The 22,455-nt window shown below is 39.5% G+C and overlaps 1 protein-coding gene across 2 annotated transcripts in view; it reads right to left on the reverse strand.

Annotated features, from left to right (window-relative positions):
- EPHA3 (EPH receptor A3) overlaps positions 1-22,455 on the reverse strand; it is a 293,753-nt gene that overhangs the window by 133,955 nt on the left and 137,343 nt on the right. The gene's annotated exons all lie outside the window — the stretch shown is intronic.

The raw sequence follows: 22,455 nt of genomic DNA on the forward strand, positions 1-22,455 counted from the left end.
CTGTTTGAATTGCTAGGCTCTGTTGGAGTGTAGGACTGAGAAGATGTCGTTTTGGAAAGTTCAAGCTCTTTCAGCTGGATAAGACGCTGGAAAGTGGAAGCAATTTGATGATTAGTTTTCACCAGCTCAGCGTTCATGGCAGCAGTCTGACGAGCCAAAGTTAGCATGCCTTGGGAGAGAGTCAAAATGCTTTTGTGGACTTTGGTCAAAGCGCCCGTCACAGAATCCATCTTTTTCTCTATCCTCTGAAATCCGTGTCTTAAGATGTTGCAGTGCTGTTTTTGGTTCTCCATGACTCCTCTTTCATGATCATGAAACAGCTCATGAACCTTTTGGATAGGTTTCACCATTCCATTTTTATTTTGGTGAACAGCAGACTCATCTTGTTGCCTCATCGCCAAGTCTTCTTGTTCAAATGATAAGGGGACCTTCACAGTAGCGGGCGCGGAAGAACTAGATTCTCCTTGATTCCCAATTGCTTCAATTATACCTTTCTTCTTTTCTGTGTATAAAACAGAACACATTGATGTTAGTAACCTAGAAGTACAAAAACATCCATCTTAAATGTGAGCTATATAAAAGCAATTCAAAAGTAAATCAAAACAACAAGCACAAAACTGAAGGGATTGCAAGAAAACATAACAAAACTACACCCACTGGAATGAAGACACTATACTTATGTCATTGTATAAAATTATGGGACATTACTAAAAATACAACACAGGCTGTATTTGACTATGACTTGTGGCTAAAGGCGAAAACAAAACGCGGTGTTGGCATGTCATGGTGTGATAAAAGAAAAGACGCGTGGATGGTGATTATGACGATAAATTGATAAACATTGTGGCTTACCATGAAGTGTGGCCAGGTCATGTTCTGCTGCATCCACACTTTCCAATCTGTTCCTCAGCATCACGTCCACCTGCCTCCCAAAGAGCGTCAGCTGCATGAATGTTAATGGTAGCCCTCCTGTGGCCCTGGAATGCCTTTCCCTCTCTATATCTATAATTCTGTCCAGGGGTCTGACTGTGTGTGAGTAATTGCTCTTGTTCCGTACTGAGACACACCCAGTTAGCTAATCCCCATGTATGGGAAAATATTCCGGTTTTAAAGACATACCACCATAAAATCCAGTTGAAGATACTATGCACTCACAAGTGCCAAGCAAAAGAGCAACTTAATAATAGAATCTGCATTCAAAATGTTCGCAGATTTTAGTAATCGTTAATTACGCTCATGGGGTGGGGTGACGGTGGGTATATATATATCAATGCAAATTTCAGTAAATTTTATGTGTGTTTAACAAAATCATTCCATTGGCTTCTCTAGTAAAAACTCAACAGTGAATTATATTAAATTTGTAAACTAAGGGTGGGGGCTATAAATATAACTAAATTAATGACAATACATTAATTGGCACATTACTGAATAGTAAACTTGCATATATTAAAAAGTTTGGGCATTTTGTATCAATGTCTTTTGACAAATTAAATAATCTGCCGAAATGCTAATATGTTAAATAATTACCAAATTATATTTAATTTTTACATCTTTTAATTGTTTTTATTTGTATTCATAAAACAACAAATAGGTAGAAGACAAAAGCACAGGGAATATCCTTAATAATTTTGCACAAAAAAATTAATTTATACTTGAAAAAAGATGCTGATTAATAATAGTGTGCACTAACGTTATTTTGTAAACAACATAGATGTATTACGCAACCACACTGTTTAATGGGCACCATAGATGTTTTTGCTTTTAGAGACCATTTTTCCTTCTGCTCAGGAAAATGTATCATTTATGGCCCGTTACTTGGATTTCTGGCTCGCAAAACGAAACTTAAAAATATGTACTTGGAGAAATTTGGATAGTTATCAAACTGTTCATATTCTGGAGACATTTACATTCTCGTATCTAACCAGAAACAGCCCTGTTTAAGTGCATTGATAATTGTGGATGTGCTTCATAAGGCAGTTTACAAAGATATGCAAGAACACATGTACTTGTCATATTTTAGCAATACACATTTTAGTAATAAGTCCATGACAAAGTTGACAATGGATGGAATGATTATCAACATTCCTATCTCAGTGTTGACAGTGTTTGAAATTCCAGGAGCACTGCTAGCTAGCTGCATGGATGCAGTACATTATATGATGTTGTATGAGCATTGGGTAGAATCATAATGCATCTCTAACTCAATATAGCTCAACCTACACAAGACACAAAATATAGAATGACTACTAAATACTGCACAGAGAAAGACAGAAGTGAATGGGGAGTATTAAAAAGCAAGAACAAAAACCTTAAGCAGTTATGTGATTAACAATCACAGGGGCGAACGGAGGATTGTCGAGGGGGGGGCCCAAAAAAAACCACCCCCCGCGAGAGCTCCGTTTCTTCAGCGCTGTCCTATACAGCAGCCGCGGCGCTGTCTAAGAAGCGTCCGCGGTGGTGCTGTATACACTACAGCACCGCCGCGGACGCTTCTTTGACAGCGCCGCGGCTGCTGTATAGGACAGTGCAGCTATAGCGGCCACTTAGTTAGCGCAGGGGGGGGGGGGTTTCTGGAGACTCAGAAACCCCCCCCCCCTGCGTGCGCCACTGAATCAGGACCAGGATTTTATAATTGTGCACTTTGTACACATATTGCTGAAAATGAATAAGCAAGACCCATGGGACCTGATTCAGAGTGGGACGCCAAATAAGCGTAACTTCCGATTGAAACGGTTACATGCTAAAAATGCGTATTTCCAAACATATTCAGAGTTGGAGATGCGTCCAATCAGATCTGAACGAGTAGCATATGTGCCCGCATTACTACAGACACACCCCTCAGACACTTATTATCGACTATGTAATTAAACTTTTTATTTTATATGCTACAAATGCAAATGCTATGAAGCATCATCTAATCTTGAGTAGCCATTCAATAAAGCAGTAACAACTTCCCATTGTGTATTCCAAGGAAAACATTAATTGCTAAAATATGCTAATAAGATCCTAATCTATGGCCGAGCAACTAATGAGTATCAATAAGCATCTACGAATCACTTCCAAACATCGGTAGCAGTTTGCTAGTTCCGCTGATCCTCGTCATCATGATCCGCTAATTGCACCTATCCCTGACCACCTGCCAATAAATTACTTTTTCTTCCTTATATGCATCTTTTTCCCGGTCTAAAGCAGTACGCGGTTGTTTGAACACGCTCTGACTGCGCTCAGTCTAAGTTAGAACACTACTTCCCTCCACCTTCACGCCTCTCCAGTTATAAGGAGTCACAAGTACATATATCCACTATGTGGCCATGTACAGTGTGAAAAAACTGGTGCACGTCTCACTCGGAATCAGGTCCATAGTATGTCACCAGGGCTATACCACGGCCCCCTTAGGAGACCCATTCACCCTGCTGTCTCTCTTTGTCCAGCCAGTAATGCTGTGTACACTGACAACAGATGTGTCCGCCTAGCAGGAGAGAGAAGGGTAAGAGACAGGAAGCGTCAGGTGTGTGTAAAGTATAGTGTCTAATATGTGTATCATTGTATATCAAGGTGCCGTGTTGTGCAGTGATTATAATAAGGGTCATGCTGCAATAATAAGGTGCTCCAGCATAAATGTTGGTTCGTGACATCAGATACCTGTTTTATCACAAATACGCCTAGTTATACAGAAATGTGTCAAGTAGCTTGTCATTATTGCAGAGACTTTACGGAATGCATTGTTTTGTGATGGGAGAAGCTGGGTGGATGAGGGCCCTTACATTGCCACCGCATGGCAAGAATAGAAATTTAATTGAGCTTCAGGGGTTGAGAATGTGCGATTAGTAAGGAGTTCCTGGGTTAGTGCTTGGCTGCACAGCATCTCCCCCCTCTACATATCAACCTGACCTGTACACATGCTCACAACTAGTGGAGATCAGGCGTTTCTTTCAATGGGAGGTGTATCATTCCATGAGATGCACAGAATGAAGGCAGCCCTGACATCCCCTTACAAATAGAACACTTTCTTAAATATATTTGTCCCAGTCTGGCACTTCTCATGCAGCATGCTGGTCACTCCATGTACATCAAGCTGTGTTATACTCAGATACACTTGGCTCACATGCCCGTACTTCCCAGGAGCCATGTGTGTCCTATTGGTACAGTGATGAGCACCTTGGCATAGACAGCAGGATATGTCACCTGGACAGCACTAGCTCCTGTACTGTGTAATTACAGCATTACTCTTCCTGGTTAGCAGAAATGCACCTAACTAGCATATGTGCACCCAGTACCTGCTCTCAATATGTCATTACATGTGCATTACAAGTACATGTATTGCTAGTTAAAACCCTAGGGCCCATTTATTAAACTGTGGTTATAATGTTGATTTCCTATTGTTGCCTTTTGCAACAATAGTAAATTTGGTTTTACCCCAATTTATTGATAAAATGTTGCCAGGGAAGCTGAGCGATGCTCAGCTCCCCGCCGATACTGGCTGGCATCAGTAAGAGTACTCACACCGTTCGCCAGGCCAGTCCAGGGAGCCTCTGCACATGTGAGGGTTGGCACGTGCAGTGGAACTGGACTTGGACTTCCAATTTCACTAAAATAAATAAATAAATAAAATAAGTAAAAAATAGAATAAACACAATATTTATCTCAATGCGAAAAAATGCTTTAATTTAACTAATAAACATTTATTCTTGTGTACCAGCAATGCTATCCTGCGATGGCGACAGCGATAGGAAATCAGTGGCGGTGCTTAAACTTTAATAAATAGGGACAGCTCCAACTCTGGCGAAAATGCTAGTGCTCTCCGGATTTAAGGTGTTTCTCCGTTTTATCAACAGAGCACTTGATATAACGTTTATATTTATATTTTCATCTCTCCAAACCTACAGAGAGAATACAATATTTGTTTGAAAACAAGAAAATAGGTAAAGCTGCCGACAATGTCATTCATTTTATATTAAATTAACCTGAAATGCATTTACACAAAATGAATTTGTGTGTGGTCATTGGCTGTTTAGACAGCAAGGGTCTTTTGGGTCTTTCACAAGATCCAGTTTGGAGTGGGACAGAATAACCTGATCACTTTTATGGATGGTGGTGGAACAACCATGGGTACAAGGAGTGTGCCCGCTATGGGGCCAAGAGGTGAGGAAGAGCCTGCAATGCCAGTGTCCCCCTCCTGAGGCAAGTTCGGGAGACACACCAGGGGCCCTCACTTCTTTCTCCGAGGCTGCCGCTCTGCTCTAAAAAGAGCAGAGACCTCTTCTGGGTTGTACAAGCACAGTGGGAGTAGGCGTCAGCTGCGCATGCTCGGAAAAAAAGGCTGAATCTCTGCTCTTTTCAGAGGATACAGCGGAGCCCCTGGGTTTTACCCAAAAAAAGCTATGGCGCTCAGTGATGCGCTGTTCTGACCCTGAAGGCCAGTCTAGTTAATTTACCTACATATGAGCAGCATATTTACATTTATTTCTTTTATGCACTGATTGAAACAGAATAACAATAGCATAGCTTATTATGTAAGCATAGTTTGTATTAATTTTAGTGATTACTATTTATACAGGAAAAAAAGAAAAATAGGTTTAATATTTTTTTTAAATACCCTTCACTCTAACAAAATATTTCTATTATTCTTAATCAGTTTAAAAATATGTTATCCTTTCTCTTGATTGCACTTTTCTGCTGTACATATGGCAGTGACATTTGAAACCACCATTCCTACTTGCCATATGTAACGCAGAGTAAATAAATCAAGCGGATAGAAAATCTTCCAGGCGTCTAGCATGTGGACATCGAGGGTGCTCTGCTAAATTATTTGCCGTAGTAAACATACACATAATTAACAACTGCTCAGAACAGATGCAAATTACTAGTGGCAAGGATTAAAATTTTTCTTTTTTTTTTTCCATTAAAAAACACATATTTCAAATATTTGGATAGCTGGAGCGAGCTTACATTTGAATCATGATATCAATAGCTTGAGAGGTTCTTGGGTCATCTAAGGTGTCAGCCCATTTATAAAGATTTCGCTGTAAGACATTTCATCAATCTCTCTTGACCGGCCTCTGAAGACATTACCAAGCAATGCATTTGGAAAGAAGAATTTTATCATAAGAAAAGTCATTTTCATACATCATTTTCATAGTCATAAATCTGCTATATAAACGTAGAAAAGTGGAAAAATGGAAAAACATCCTTTCCCTGTTAATGGAGTAATAAGGCACAGCAAATACAACTTGTGCATAAACTGAGAAAGAACATGATCATATACGTATCTAACATATGTCAACAAAAATTATTTACTACCCCAGCTGATTATTTAATCATCATCATCACTATTTATTTATATAGCACCACTAATTCCGCAGCGCTGTACAGAGAACTCACTCACATCAGTCACTAACTCGTTGGAGCTTACAGTCTAAATTCCGTAACACACACACACACACACAGACTAGGGTCAATTTGTTAGCAGCCAATTAACCTACTAGTATGTTTTTGGACTGTGGGAGGAAACCGGAGCACCCAGAGGAAACCCACGCAAACACAGGGAGAACATACAAACTCCACACAGATAGGGCCATGGTCAGGAATCCAACTCATGACCCCAGTGCTGTGAGGCAGAAGTGCTAACCACTAAGCCACCGTGAAATGTCTTATTTAATGCCAACAACCAAGAGAGGCTGGAACAGCGTGAATTCTCGACCTCAAAGTGCATCTTATTACTGGATGTGATTGTCACGTGATCGCTAGAAATCTAATGTGATGCCCATTTTAGCTAGAAATAACTTATGCTTCAGTGTGGGGAATCCAACCACCTTTAACAAAGTAATATAACCCTTCCAGGCTGTGGCGCTGTTGCTCTTGCTGTCTATGGAGAGCATATAACAGTTTGCTGCATATGGATTTCAACACAGTGCTTATAGGTAACTTTCATGAGCTTCTTAGGCAACAAAATGCAATGTAACGATGTGATTGAGCCATGAGAGGGTTAAGAAGCGGAGTAAAAATATAGACATATCTCTGATATATGTATTTTATTGCAGTTTAATTTTAGAGGATCAACATGTAGGCATAAATATGATTAGGACCATTTATTTAAAGAGTGCTGTTTTAATATTAGTTCAAAGGCAATATATTTAAAGAGAACCAGGCTGTTTTAGAACATCTTTATTGAACTAACGATAATCTTGCAACATCTGTAATGTGTAATGGAGGATGATTCATGTCTTCGCTGTGATTCACACACACACATTGTTGGGAAGACACGTATCACGAATGTCAATAAGTCATAGATACTGTAACTTCAGAAACGGAAAAGACATAACAAGACCCACACTGTTTTATTTTTGTTTTATTTCATTTTATTTATAACTTCTGTGTAATCTGTTTCCATCTGAATTGGTGTTTATCCTTTTATATGTTTATTTATATCATTACATGACCTTGTGTACATTTAAGATGAATAAACCGTTCAGATATAGATTTTACTCAATAAACAAAATCTTGGAAATTGTCAACAAGCCAACAGAAGTCCGCACAGATTAGTATGTTTGCCAGTCTTTTCAAACATTTTATATATACTTTTTAGAAAGGGGCATAACTACTGCTAAAGAAGCCCATGAAGCTGCTATGGGGCCCGGCAGAGAATAGGGGCTCCCAGATGGAACTAAAAAAAAGTCTCCACTCCACACACAGATGATCAGAAGACCATATCGTGAATTACCTTAACAATAAGTAGATTCAACATTTGCTATGAGGCTCTATGAATACTAATTATGCCCCTATTTTTATATATACCCTAAAATAAGCCATACTTACCAACTTGTTGGGGCTGTCTTCCGTGAGCCTGCTGGGGGAGGTGGACATGAGGGGGGCGGGGCGCCAAAAGTTGCATCATTTTGGACTCGCCCCCCGTGGCGTAATTTTACACCAGGGGCGGGGCCAAATGCCGTGATTCAAGGAGAATCGCGGCATTTTGGACCAAATTCTGCCTGCTTCACTAGGAAGTGGGCAGAATTCGGGAGATTGCCATACTCTCCCAGGAGTCCGGGAGACTCTACCAAGATGCAGGAGTCTCCCGGACATTCCGGGAGAGTTGGCAAGTATGAAATAAGCCTGTGCAAGTGTGAGAGCTTACCGGACATCTATGGTGCCTAGTGACATATGCATTAAGCACTGGAAAGATGAGCTGTGTTTTGTTTTGTTTTCTTGGGGAGGGGGTGTTTTTTTCTGATCTCTTTTGACTTTCTTTTCCTGCCATTTGTCTGTGTTTTTTCTACAAAAATATGTTTTTCACTCTTTTCAACCACCCCACGCGTCCACCCTCACATTCAAATTTAAGAAAAGCAAACAAAATGCAAAACCATAAAATGAGCAAATTAAACAAAATATCATGTGTGGACTAATGCATCATACACTGACACATGTTGCTGGCACTTTGGGAGGGTTGATTATTCCAATGCACAAAAAAAGTTGAAAAAAAATGTCTGTTTCTCTTAATTTGATTTTTTTCTATTCTATATGATATTCTCTCAAACGTTTCCTGACTTGATGGTAACAGTGTAAGATTTGGTTAGTTCAGGGAATCCAAGCGCTGCTTTCTCAGGACTGGGCAAACAGATGATAATATATATTATAGCCATGAAAGGGTTTCTACAATGTCCAAGTCAATTATAACCGTGTAATCTGGTAATAAACATCTATCTCTGTTATTTCCTGTCCATTCAGATTTTAACTCCAAGTGGGAAAATATATAATAGACATAATTGGCCATTAAGTGTCACAATAAAAGTAGAAGGCAAAATATGATAAATTGTAGCGGAGTCAATGCAGTATTATCCCAGCAGGAATCCCATTGCCTCTTCTCAAACAACTACTACAACATTATACTCTCAGTACATGTATAACATAAGTTAAATATTCACGCTTACAAATACGTGAATAATACACCCTGAATAGATTCATAAGTCTATAAAACTAAATGAAAGTTTGTTATTGTTAACCAAATACTACTGCAGTAATATGCAGAAATTTTAAGAAATCTAATGAAGTCTTCAAAATCTTGCATGAGCTCAAAAAGTTTCCGGCAAGGCTATGCAGTTTCTTTCTTCCTATATTACAGTTTCCACTCGTCAAGTAGAGTAACTTCACTTAAGCACAAATGTGTTGTGCTTAAGTGAAGGCCTTTAATGGTACATTAACCTGGATTTTATTCCCTCTAAGCCTTTAACTTTTCCTGATTTCAGTCTGATTTTATGCCTAGCAAGGGCAAACACTATTCCTCATCGACTCTTCCTTTTCACTCTCACTCTCTAATACCCCCGAGCATGAATTGAACAGCGGCCGTTGGAGGTTAAGAATTGAGAGCATTTACTTTTTCAAATTTAACTTCCACCTATAATCCTTTCTACCAACTTAACGGATATTGTAATCCCTGGCTACACCAAATATTTATCGCAATCGAGCAAGGGACACGACAGAGAGGGGCATAGCTGCCTGAAGGGGACTTTGCAGAGTAGGATGTAAGCCGATCATGTGACAAGTTATGCATGTTGGGATTTGGGATTGTCCTGGGCTAGCAGAGCCTTCTGGAACTTGTAGTTTCACAATATCTGGAAAGCCACTATTTGCCCCACCGTACTCTAGCGGTTATTTTTCATGTGTAATCATATCTGGCAGGGTATGGTGGGACCTGTGACTGCTGTGTTCTGACAGGTAATGCTGGGACTTATAGTTCTGCAACAGCTGGAAAGTCACAAGCTGTCTAAAATTGCTCTAGCTTTACTTTTCATGTACTATAATGCCTGCGACGTCTGTGCAGAAATAGGCATATCAAATCTGCATAAATAACTTTTCAATTATGTGCCAACTGTATTAATAAGTCTCTGAATAAACATGAAATTTGATTACACGATCTTGACTACTTGCACGAAAATCCCCTCCTCTGGGATGCATCTCTGCACTGATCGATGGGATGGGAAGCCCCACTTGTCACTGTAGAAGCGCTGTGATTTGTGTGAGTTGTACAACAGGCTATGGACAAGATGACAATGGCCTCCTGGGTCTTCCTTTGCAATCCCCTGCAGTCTTCATATTGATCGCAAGTTAAACCTGAGAGGCTCTTCCTTCAGCACTGTCACTAAGAACTAGACAGACTGTCTATTCTAACATTCAGCCTCAGACTAGGAAAGCAGATCCCAGCTCCTTATTTGACCTACAATCCCTTAACGTACAAGTATAACGCTGCTCAGAAATCCTTCTGGAATGTGACTAGTTCATCACTAAATCCCCACGTATTTAACATCACAGAAGAAGAGAGCAATGAAAAATATGAAGTGTAATTGTTTTCTGACATATCTTATTCACTCTTTTACTATACATGAAACTTTGACAAAGGCACGACGGCAATCCAATTTCATTTTTTTTCTATGTTTAATACTTCAGCACTTTAAATAAATTGTTCTGGGATCTAGAATTTTATTGATTTTTGTTTGCTAAGACCCAACCAATAAGTCCAATGTTAAGCAAGTAGAAACACACATGTAGGGTCAAGGAAATAAATGACTACATATTGATTTGTACGAAAGAACATTTGCTTTGAATTTCGTCCAGGGAAATCAAACATTTTCTTTATCTTATATATAAAAAGAAACTCTTTGATAAGAGGCGACAGAATTTCCATGTAATATTTTAACTTCAATAAATAAATTAGTAGCGTTATGTAAGAATTATTGCTATTACTCTCTCTTTTAATGGTCTCCTCCTCAATAATGCTGTGCATTGGCCCCAACTCTGGACCCCTACTGTTACCTGTTTGCATTCACATGCCTATGAACATTGTCAATGCAAACATTGGAACACTGTGTGAGAGCAGAAGAAAGAGGAGAGTGATGACATCACGCCGGGGGTGTGGCTGCATCATGTTGAGGCACACCACGTCCCTCGGGGGCGTGCCTGGCGCTTCTGAAGAGCTAGACCTATCCCAGTCACCTTCCCCTGCATTGCTGCTTTGGCAGGTGCGGGCAGCACCTATTCATAGCAGGGAGTCAAAGTCCTGACCGCTGGGATGGCTGGAGTTAACCATTACTGCTCCGAACCAGTATCGCTGAAGCAACAGGGTATTGCTCAGATGCCTCAGCAATATTTTAATGACAGATTGTGATGACAGGTGATTTTCTGGTAATAGAAAATCAGCCTTATTGCCGTATTAAAATTAACAGACCCCTTTGAAAAAAATAATATATCATATTTATTAAAATGATGCAAGTCACACTATGAGAGCTTTTAATACCTTAAGAATGTAGTGGTTTTCTGGTTGGAGAACTGCAACTTTCTAGTAACACAATCCTTACAAAACATTGCAGTAAACTGATCAAAGCTGAGATCTCACTGACTCCAGGGTGGGTAGCATTTGAACATGTAGCAGTGAAATACAGGAGAGTACATCCTGGATTCTTATTCCTGGTCCAAAAGTGGGTTAAACCTGTATTTTTAATGGAATGTGGTTTGTGCACATGTTGATTGGTTTTTCTTAGCATACCATCAATATCTGTAATTTCCGTAGGGCAGTCCAAATTGTGAGTGACCATGAGAGCCATGTGTTATAGATTTGTTGTTGTAGCCTGGATAAAATGGAGGTATAGTTGTGATGAACGAGAGCGGTGCTAAGCAGATTGGGGCATGACCCGTTTTTCCTGTGATTTGTATTGTTTCCGGTAATGGTGTCGGGTATGTTGTAGGCATGGACACACGAGGAAATTACGTCGAGTTTAAGGTCTCCAGTATCCCAGTTTTATTTGTTGTTAATCAGTGCACTTAACCATTGTACTACTCCTTTTTACTTAACATGACCAGGTAAAGAAGTGATATTGTACCATACTTGCCTACTCTCCCGGCATGTCTTCTGGGAGACTCACGAATTTCGGGTAGTTCTCCCGGGAGAGCTGAACATCCTCCCGCATTCTGCCCACTTCCTAGTGAATCGGGCTGGACAGAGGCCGCGATGATGCCATTTTCTAGGGTTATAAAGGCCACAATCATGGCACCACTACCCCCCACCCCCCTCACTTCCCACATGGCAAAGAGAAAAGTTGGCAAGTGTGATTGTACTTATAACTCATTAAAACTTAAACCTTTTAAACAATGGAGACTTCAAAGGCACAAATCAAATCTTGGGAAAAAAATAGGATAGTTCCAGCAATTTGTGGTTAGTTGCTATTATGAATCTGTCACTTGTGATCTCTTACATACATATATACATTCTTTCTGTTTTTTTAACTTGCGATCTCTAAGTATTTAGCTGACCATTTTTTCACCAGGAGAACATAAAAGCTGAGAGTGCGCTCGGCAGGCAATCTCAGCAGAAACTGTTTACATTACACTCTGTGTAAGATGTGGAGGCTCATTTAGGAGGATTGGGATGACACTGCCTAAAGGGCTGCTTTACATCAGTGAGCACCGGGGCAAAATGAGCCATTGCTCCATATTTTCAGCATCATTTATCCCATGCCATTATAAAACATATCTTTAAACTCTTCACCAATTATCCATAGACAGCTGCACAAGAGAGGGACACGGTAATTAATCATCGGAGGCTAAATAAGTTCCTAAAATACATTACATCTGACTTAATGGTTTAAAAGTAAATATTATATCTGAAGAAATGCACAGCACTGATCTTATCGCTCTGATTTGAAACAAGAAATAATGGTAGACTTTGGCAGGCGCCCTAGCGAAGGACATATGCAATATGGGCATTTGTATATATCTTATTTAAAGTCCCAAGCTTCCAAAAATATATTTTTAATATTGCATTTTCCATGAGCACATCACCTATATAAATAAAGTCTGGTAGGTTCTGAAATTACTCGAAGGTGTAATTTAAACATGGAAGGATCGAGTGATGGACAAGCTGACACACACTTGTGCCTCCATCACCTTCAATATGGCCACACACTACCGCTAACCTCATTAATAAGTTACATTTAATCAAACAATACATTTAATCAAAGAAAGAGACACCACTGGCCCTCAGAACAGATCCCCACATGACACACATTCAAACTCCGCACTCAGCCCAAACACCCATCACACCCGTCACTATGCCCACTCACCCCAAACATCCCCATATGCACTATAGCACCCCATTTACCCAAAAAATACTCAGATCTTCAACTTTCCCTAAAACACCCACTTGGCAGAGGGAACAGCCCAATGGGCCAACAGAGCATAAATCCATACTTTTACATCTTTGCCTCCAGGAGTTCCCAGAGGTAATGCTAAAATGACACTCTAATACATTCTAATTTTGCCCACTTCACTCTGAAGTGGGCAGATGCTGGAGGATGCCCTTCTCTCCTAGGAGTCCGGGAGACCTACCCGGAATTCGGGAGTCTTCCGGACATTCCGGGAGAGTGGGCAAGTATGCATAAATCAGAGAAAAGGGCCAACAAATCAGCGAGCAGAAAGGACCTTGGAGGCACAGGTGAAGACTCTGCGGGCCACCTGCAGTCCTCGGGCCACAGTTGCCCATCAATAGGCTAGAGTCTAGACCAGGGTAGGCAACCTGCGTCTCTCCAGGTGTTGTGAAACTACAAATCCCAGCATGCCTTGCCACCTATCTGCTGGTTATCTACTGGCAAAGCTTGCTGGAACTTGTAGTTTCACAACACCTGGAGAGCCGTAGGTTGCCTACCCCTGGTCTAGACCATCTCCAGTAAAAAGTAATGTGGCATGAAGCATGTATTTGTTATTCACAGGGAAACAGAATATGACTTGTGAGGTGGACATAGGGACACTAACCGTCATTTATGGCCAGAGTATGCAAGATATAAAAAGTGAAGATTTTTTTTTGTGATACCAGGCAGCAGATTTTATTGTGGTGCTTTACCAAGTTTTAGACTTAGTGTGACAAGTGGCCTTTTTTTAATATGTATCACTTTGGATTTAGTTACTTTTCTATCTGGAGTTGGGGGGGTAAAGGGGCCAATTCAAATAGCTGCTAGGTTCCTTAGCAACCTTGCAGCTATGTTACTGCAGGATGGAATAAAAAACAAAAATAAAAAAACTACTATAGCAGTACTATAAGTTACACAAATGAACAAAACTGCATCTTAATAAAGCAAAGGACAAGCTGACTTTATACGGTGATGGAAGTCCAGGGAAAGATGTGGAATGTCTTCCTGCTGTGCCTACTCCAGGCACGTTAACACTTACATGAAGACTTGGATTGTCTAGTTAGGGCAAACAGTCAACAAGTGGAAACACTGTAAACTTTTCATCTAACGTACTTAGTAAACTAAACATGTTTCCATTTTTAATGGTGACAGCCTGGTCTCCAGCCTTAAAGAATGGCGCTACCAAGACCCCAACAGTGCAGCCACATGTGAACTGTTTCCGTTAATATTTTTCAATGGTTCAATAGAGAATTTCCCAGCATGGATTTTAACGCTTGAGGAAGTGATTTGGTTAATGTGCAAGATCTGTGCTGGGAGTATTGTGCTAAAACTTGAGACCAATGACAAGATAATAACGCAAAATCTCATGTACTTGATAAACCACTGAAAATGTATTTGTTTGGAAGTTTTCATAGGCGTAATGTGGCTGATGCAGTGTGAATACTACGCCAGTTTGTGTAGTGTGAAATCACTCTGTGCATAAAAGCTGCAGTGTACAGTGGTACAGTAAGGGCATATGCTCCTGAAAAAGCCGTATTATTTGCGGGTGATTATGGACAGGGGAAAATAGCTGTTGATGATGGTGACAGTCCCCAGCCCTAGTTATCTGCTTACGATTGGCTGTATTTTTAAGAGAGAAACAGAAATGTAATTCAGAGAGCTGGTATGTCAGAGTTATACTTTCGATAGTACGACTCCACTTTCCGCACATATTGGCGCAATTCTGCTTTGCAGAGATCTCCCTAAGTGCAGAGACTAGAGGCCTGAGTCATTAAGGAAAGTAAGGCAAAAAAAGGAGTAAATTTCTCCGGGACAAACCATGTTACAATGCAAGGGGTGCAAATTAGTGTATTGTTTTGCACATAAGTTAAATACTGGCTGTTTTTTCATCTAGCACACAAATACTTGATAACTTTATTTTTAAACTGAAATTCTAGGACATGCCCTACCCCAACTATAAATCTGTCCCCACATTTTACATTTACCTCCCCCTCCATTGCAACATGGTTTTGCCCAGGTGCAAGGTTACTCCTTTTTTATGCTTTGCTCTCCTTAATGACTCGGGCCCTAGGTGTGCATCTTGTAGTGTACTAGACAGATCATCTAGGTGCCTCCACTTTGTAAATGAGGTTTACTGTGGTTAGGCGTTGGATACATTTTAATAATAAATATTCTAAAATGTAGCTATTGTATTTTTTTCTTAGAACCAACATCTAAAGTTCTGTGAATATGTAAAATAAAGCAGCATAAAAATCTTAAAGTGATAATAGTTTGAATATAAATTTGCATGGTGGGCAGGCACAACTTTCCCAGCCCATTCATACTTATGGCTCTAGAATGATGGCAGGTATAAATTGTAAGGCATTAATAAGGCAGTGACACTGAAACTGAAGTTCCTCACTGACAGACTTGCTTGTAACTTCACTCTCGTACTTCTTTATATGAAATGCCCACATGCATGGTCATATTTAGAGATATGGCTGCCCCAAGCATAGTGACTAAATACGCTCTTAATTATTAATTAAGCACCCCATATGGCCATGTGTACTGTCAGCTGCAAATTACTCAGTTATTTGTATGCATATATATATACACACAGGTATGGGTTCTATCACCTGGAATGCAAGAGATTTGGGATTTTTCTCATAATCTGGAGCACTATGCCTAAGATATATGAAAACACATTTAAAAATGCCCTCACTGCCCCTGACATCTCCCTCCTTACTAAAAGCAGAGCTCCTCACAGTGACTGTAGGGTAAACACTGGTCTGCGAGTATGACAAAATCAATGAACAGCTGCAATAATGTACTTTTTCACCTTTCTGGCTTATAGAACTTTCTGGATAAGCTATTTCATACCTGTATTAACAAATGGGATCACAAGGAGATTACAAACAGATATTAATTAAGGAAAGTTTAAAGAACATAGACTAGAGAGTATCAGTATAAAATAGGTCTTCACACTTCAAATGGAATCACAGCTATAATTGGTTAATACCTCTGTTACTGATTGGAATCAATATGCTAATTGGTTAATGTCTGTGTGGTTGCTGATTGGTTCATCATTCTCAGTCTGACAATTACTTTTTACTTTGAGAAATAATTGCAAAACGAATAATTGTGTTGTGTGGTTTTTGTACCTGCCAAAACCCAGAATCCATATATTGTAACAACTCCTTTACATACCTACAATTCCTATGTGTATTTTTCAATCTCTCTCTTTTGTTTTGTTTCAACTATTTCCTTTTAAACGTTGCTGTGGTGTTGCATAAAACTAATTTTATAATAAGGCGTTATGCTTTTATTTTAAACTTCTTCATTGAATAATGGTCTTTTTATATCATGTACATTGGAGAACATTGTTCCACATTTTCCACTCCAAAAGCAAAGGTAGATTTCATGCAAAGCAAATATAAATATATATCATAGAAATGGTTGTTGAAGGACACAGAAAAGTATTATATTGTGTGCTGAAGTGACAGGAGAGATAATGAATCTAACTTATTGTCATATCATTACTGTGCTCATTCACACTTCAAAGAACTGGCAGGACCATACATTCATTATTTACCTGTTGCTAAACTCCAGTGCATTGCAAAAAAAAATACACGGTTTCGACTGTACATATATTGAGCGGATTACTGTGTAATGGATTGTAAACTTTACAATAAGTAATTAATTTCTAAGTACAATTAACAGAGGAAGCATACAATCAGTATTCTTGGCAGCTCCACAGATTTCATAGCAGAGCACCTTCTCTGACACCTTCCTCGTTATGACATATGTTCTGTGGAACTTCACAATCATGCATCATTCCCAGCAGTATCTGGAAATATAAGAGCCATATTGCACTCTTCCATAAATCTTCTTTAAATAGTACAGGATCCATGTGATGAAGATTCTCTTACTTACTCAAATGAATTTAATTAAGGTTCTTTTTTAATAATGTCTATGGAAGAGAGTATATTAATCTCACTTTAATTTTGTTCCTGCACAATTTAATTTATATGCACTTACAAAAATTCCCTTCAGCAAAGAACATACATTTACTGGAACAGAAAATCTTTACATTTTAAAATAGGTGTGTCTGGTATCAAGTTCCATTACACAGGCAAAAAAATAAAAAAAAGGCTTTTAAAAACGGCCTAAAATTCAATAAATCTTATCCTGCCAGACTATGCCTGATATCAGATGTCAGTAGTGTTAATAGGCTGCTCTTATCAGTAATATAATTCATTCTAACATTGGGAAATAATTGCTAATGGAAATGTGAGAATTACGGCCCTATGCAAATGAGAGCGGTTTTAATCACTTGTGGGATGAACTTAAAGAAACGGCAGATAATTTTGCAGACATGATCTATATATTATTGCATTTTAAAGTTGGCAAGATGAAATATTTGCATTTAACTAAATATATCAAGCAAACTTATCAATCCTTGAAAGGCTGACATGCTTTAAATTGTTTTATACCAAACTGGCCCTAAATCATTGAGCGTGGGGGGGGGGGGGGGCAAAATATAACCATCCACCTGTAGCAACCTCCCCGTTGATCAGAAAGAGTAAAATCCAGTTGGGTGATGATTGTCATCAACCAGCGGTACCAATTGGACCCAAGATTCCCTTATTTGGCCCGTGTGATGAATTTATTGCCACACTGGACATAGATCTGGTTGCTCGGACTGAGCAGCTAGATTTGCCCGTGTAAGGATAAAAGATGCCCGTGTAAAAGATCTTTGGATAGACAAGATCTTGTGGAAAGGAATGTGTAACAGTGCACTTAAGCCTAATGCTTTGTAGTTTGGAGTGACTGGCTTGCAGTCTCCTTAGTAACACCATTGTACATTGAACCCCAGGGTCATGCCCACTGATGAGATCATCACCAGTGGGTTATTTATTTATTAGGCAACAATAAACAAACATTCTCATGCGTTATAGATTACATTTTCACTTTTAGTTATCCCAGTGCGGAATGGTTAGATAAACTATTTTAAAAGCTTTATAAAAAGGGCACTGCTCTAAACCTGTGAATATTCCCAGTTTTGTTATGATGAATTAGTTTAATTTATAACGTCCAACTCATGCTATTCAGACTCACTTTAGCATAACTGACACTATCTAGTAAAAGCTACATAGATCATTTGTAGAGTGAAATGGTGCTGAACGCAGAAAGCTGCTAATAATAATGTATGTTGATTAATGCGATTTGTCACAAGTTTCTGTCTCTTCTTTCTGCAACTCCTAATCAGCCATATTCATAACATCAGCATTCACCCAGCCCTGTAACACAGTAAATTAAAGCAGACGTTCCACTAAGAGTTTTCATTGGTTTGAAATATAAGTTGTATATTGAGTGGTAGAATATTTTAGATATGTTGATCAATTATCCATAGAGGATAATATTATGAGCAATCTCATGTGCATTCTGTATATTACCTATAACATTTATATCAAGTTTATTATCGAGGATTCAAAATAAATAAAACCATAATATATAAAGTAAATGGGTTATTTTAATAGCTGCGTGACTGATAAATCTTGCAGGAGAATCACTTTCTGCAGCTCATATTTAAACTGGAAAGCACCAGACATGAGTGATGGAGAAGAGATCTGCCCAGTCCAGCAAAAGTCACATTCTGTAAAGGTTAGACCGAGGCCTTTCTTTAAGACTTTTACCACTTTATCCAAGTTTTAAAGTAAGTACACATTGGGTTTAGTTTGCATTTGTTCCCCAGCAGTATCTGGCTGTATTGACTGCAAGATGAACACAGTTTAAATGGATGTAATCGATACCTTCCAATCCATGTTAGGCCATAACCTAACTCGGGCCCAGTTCTGGCTGCTTCTTGGCAAAAGCAGCTGGTGCACATGTAGTTTAGAAGGGTGTAAAGGCCAACCCCAGGCTCCATGCACAGCTTTGGCAAAAGCCTAGAGACGAGATGAGTGACCTGGCTGACCTATAGGAAGCTATCTGCACAGTCAGTTTCCCCCATCCACAATACGGCTAAGGCGGTGTCATAAATAGGCAAATAGTGCCACAGTCCCGTATGCTCCCGCCATCATTACCACTGACGGGCTCCCAAGCGAAGGACGTCCTGGCATGTGTACTTTGTTCTTATCGTCCCTCATCTGGACAACCCTGCACATATCAAATTCAATTTGGCCATTTCTCAAATCCACTAAGCCATGTGATTATACCAACAGTGAAACCTGGACTTCTCTGCCAAAAAACTGAACTGCTGGAATGGGAGGGGCTTAGCCTCACTTGGTGTCATTGATCTCTTTCTTATTATCAGGGCCTGATTATCCAATAGGAGATATAAACTGAAATGCATTTAAAATATAAGAGAATAGTTGTTCTCCAAAGTAAAAATAAAACATGAAAGAAAAATGTAGGAAGGTTTTAATCTTGGGGTATTCCCATGGTAAAAAGCTGAAGACAATGAGTCATTCTCGGGTGGGCGCTTGAGGATAAGCAAGAAGAAGAGACGTGAATGGCGACAGACACAGGTGTGACATCCCCTCCCCTTCATATATTTACTCTCATTAATGCTTGTTCCTCTGTGGTTTACAGCTCTAATTTTATTGGAAACTATATTAGTGACAAAGATTGCTGTGACCTTTTTAATGGTCAAGTGGAGCTGAATTTCGAAAACTATTGGGACAAGTATTGGTGGGGTTGGCATAGGGTGCTGTAAAGGAAGTCGGATTTTAAGTTAAGGAAGAGTTATTGGCCTGGTATGAAAAGCGAGGGGGTGCTATGAGCACATTAGCCATAAGTGGCCTGAAAACTTAATTAGGCCCTGATGCTTTGGAAAAAAACTGAACAGTTGAACCCTTTGTATTTGTATTGTATACGCCATTGTATACAGTTACTACACTTAGTACTGTGGTTCTCCATTCACTATAATAAACCGTACTCCCTCTTAGACTGTACAAGTTTTAGCCCAGTGGGGCAAGACTTGACACAGCAACCTTATTTTAAAAGGAAAATATGCAGGTGGTCCAGTGACCAAGCCCAAGGTAGTCCACTATGGGACCGGCATGGGGGGCAGATGCCCTCCTGTACCCCCAGCCCAACCAGACCCTGCAGTTTCATAATATTTTTGGCATCTTGATATAGTGAATCAGGCAACTAAAAAAACAGATAATAGGCATCAAGTTGAATACATTCTTACTGTAAAGGGAGAGGTTTGTTGTTCTTCAGAAGTCAGAAGTAGAGTGATATATTTTACACTTTTTAGCTAATCATTTCAAATTTCATTCTAACACTTTAATAGCTTTTTACAGCAGCCAAAGATGACATTACCTCTGACATATCTGTACAGGAATGTTTTTATGTTAAAAAATTCATATCCAGACAGCTCAATATCAATACAGGCAGATCCTTCAGCGAGCACCACTGAGATTAAAAGACAAATTAATCTGGCGACCTCTGCCCTTGACATGAATCCATAATCCCCCATTCCTGTTGCCCCTGCCTCAAATTCTGGGCATCAGCTGGCAAACAAATGAGCAAGGAATAGACCTATTACAGTCTCCACAGCACATCCCAAGACTCATTGATTACACATTCATTTAAATTAATTCACTTTTAATTTTGTGCTTCTTCAAATACTATAAATCAAGTCACGGCGGCCGCAGCAATGCAGGCTGAAATATAACTGTTGTGACATAGAGAGGGCTGATCAGAGGGCTCATGTCTAATTATGCAATCAGTCAGCTTACGGACAAGGAAAGGCAAATTGCTTCTCAAAAAAAAATTATGAAATAAAAAATGACGCATTACGAATAATTAAACTGCTTCAATAAGGTCATCAAGTGACAGATCTGCAACCCTTTTTTTAATAGCAATCAAAACACTAAAATGTTTGAGCAATGACCAAGTTAATTTAAATAAAATAAATTTAGTTTTATAACAAAATGAATGCATATAGTGGTCGATTTATCGCAAAATTCTAAAAACAATAAATGTGGATAGCAACCAATCAGATTCTAGCTGGCATTTTCTAGATAAATGATAGCTATAATCTGATTGGTTGCTATGGGCAACACCTCCAAGTTTCCTTTACATAAATGCCTGCAGCATTGCTGTCGCAAAAGAAACCAGCAGGGGGATCTCCACCTTCAGGTGGGGGAGTGACATCTTACACAGCAGTGAGAAAGTCTGGAGAGCCCTTCTAGCAGGTATTCCTATGGGGTAGCCCCCTTGGAAAGTACCCCCACACTGAGAGGGCTGGTCACTGTGTGATAACACCATGGGGTGTTTTTACTGAACTGCGGGTTTGAAAAAGTGGAGCTGTTCTCTATAGCAACCAATCAGATTCTAGCTGTCATTTGTTTAGTATATTCTAAAAAATGACAGCTGGAATCTGATTGGTTGCTATAGTCAACAGCTCCACTTTTTCAGACCCGCAGTTTAGTGAATATACCCCGATGTGTCTGTGGAACTACTGCTCCCAGCAGGAGCCTCTGGCATGTTATATGCTGATTATTCCTAAGAACTGTGCAGGAGTATGAGGAGATGGAGAGATACCATTACCATCTGCTGAACCATTGTGCAGGAGGAGACTGGCGTATTTGTGTGAGTATCCTTGCAACCGTCAGGATTACTATGCTGGAGGAAGAAGAGTAAAATAAAGTGTTATTGTTTTGTGTTTGAACTGAGATGGTCTGGCGCCCAATATTATTTGCACCACGCTACAACACTAATGTCTGCCCAAATGTTGAACTGTGTTAAACACCTGTGTATCTGAAGGGGCCATCTGGTATCATTTGCCCTTACCCATCAGGTAGCCGGGGCAGAGAGGGACGCTTGTGTTTACAGATCATGCCACCAGGGGGACACTTAACAGAAGATTTGATAAATCTACCCCGTACTCTTTCTTTAAAAACTTCAGGGTTCACTTATACATACTAGCTTGGAAAATGTATTAAAGTGCATGAAAATGAAAGCATGTTTTTTTATTAAAATATGTTTTAAATGTTTTATCCATGACTTTTCTACGCATTGTAATGAAAATATGGAGAAACATTTTTATTATTTGCATATATTGAGAGAAAATGGGGAATTATTTTCATTATTATCAAGAAATGATGAAAAAAAATAAAATTGAAAAAATTATTTGCTTTTTATGACGGAACCTAATTAGATGGATGTAAGGATGTAATGGAATAGGCTTCAAATCCCATGGTGCCACGTGTGGGATGCTCGTGGCTCTGACACAGGTCGCAGGGTCATTCTGAAAACATTGATCACAGTTCTCCATTAAGTTGACCCTAAA

This window comes from Mixophyes fleayi, chromosome 2 (genome assembly GCF_038048845.1).
Source record: "Mixophyes fleayi isolate aMixFle1 chromosome 2, aMixFle1.hap1, whole genome shotgun sequence".
NCBI classification, from domain to species: domain Eukaryota; kingdom Metazoa; phylum Chordata; class Amphibia; order Anura; family Limnodynastidae; genus Mixophyes; species Mixophyes fleayi.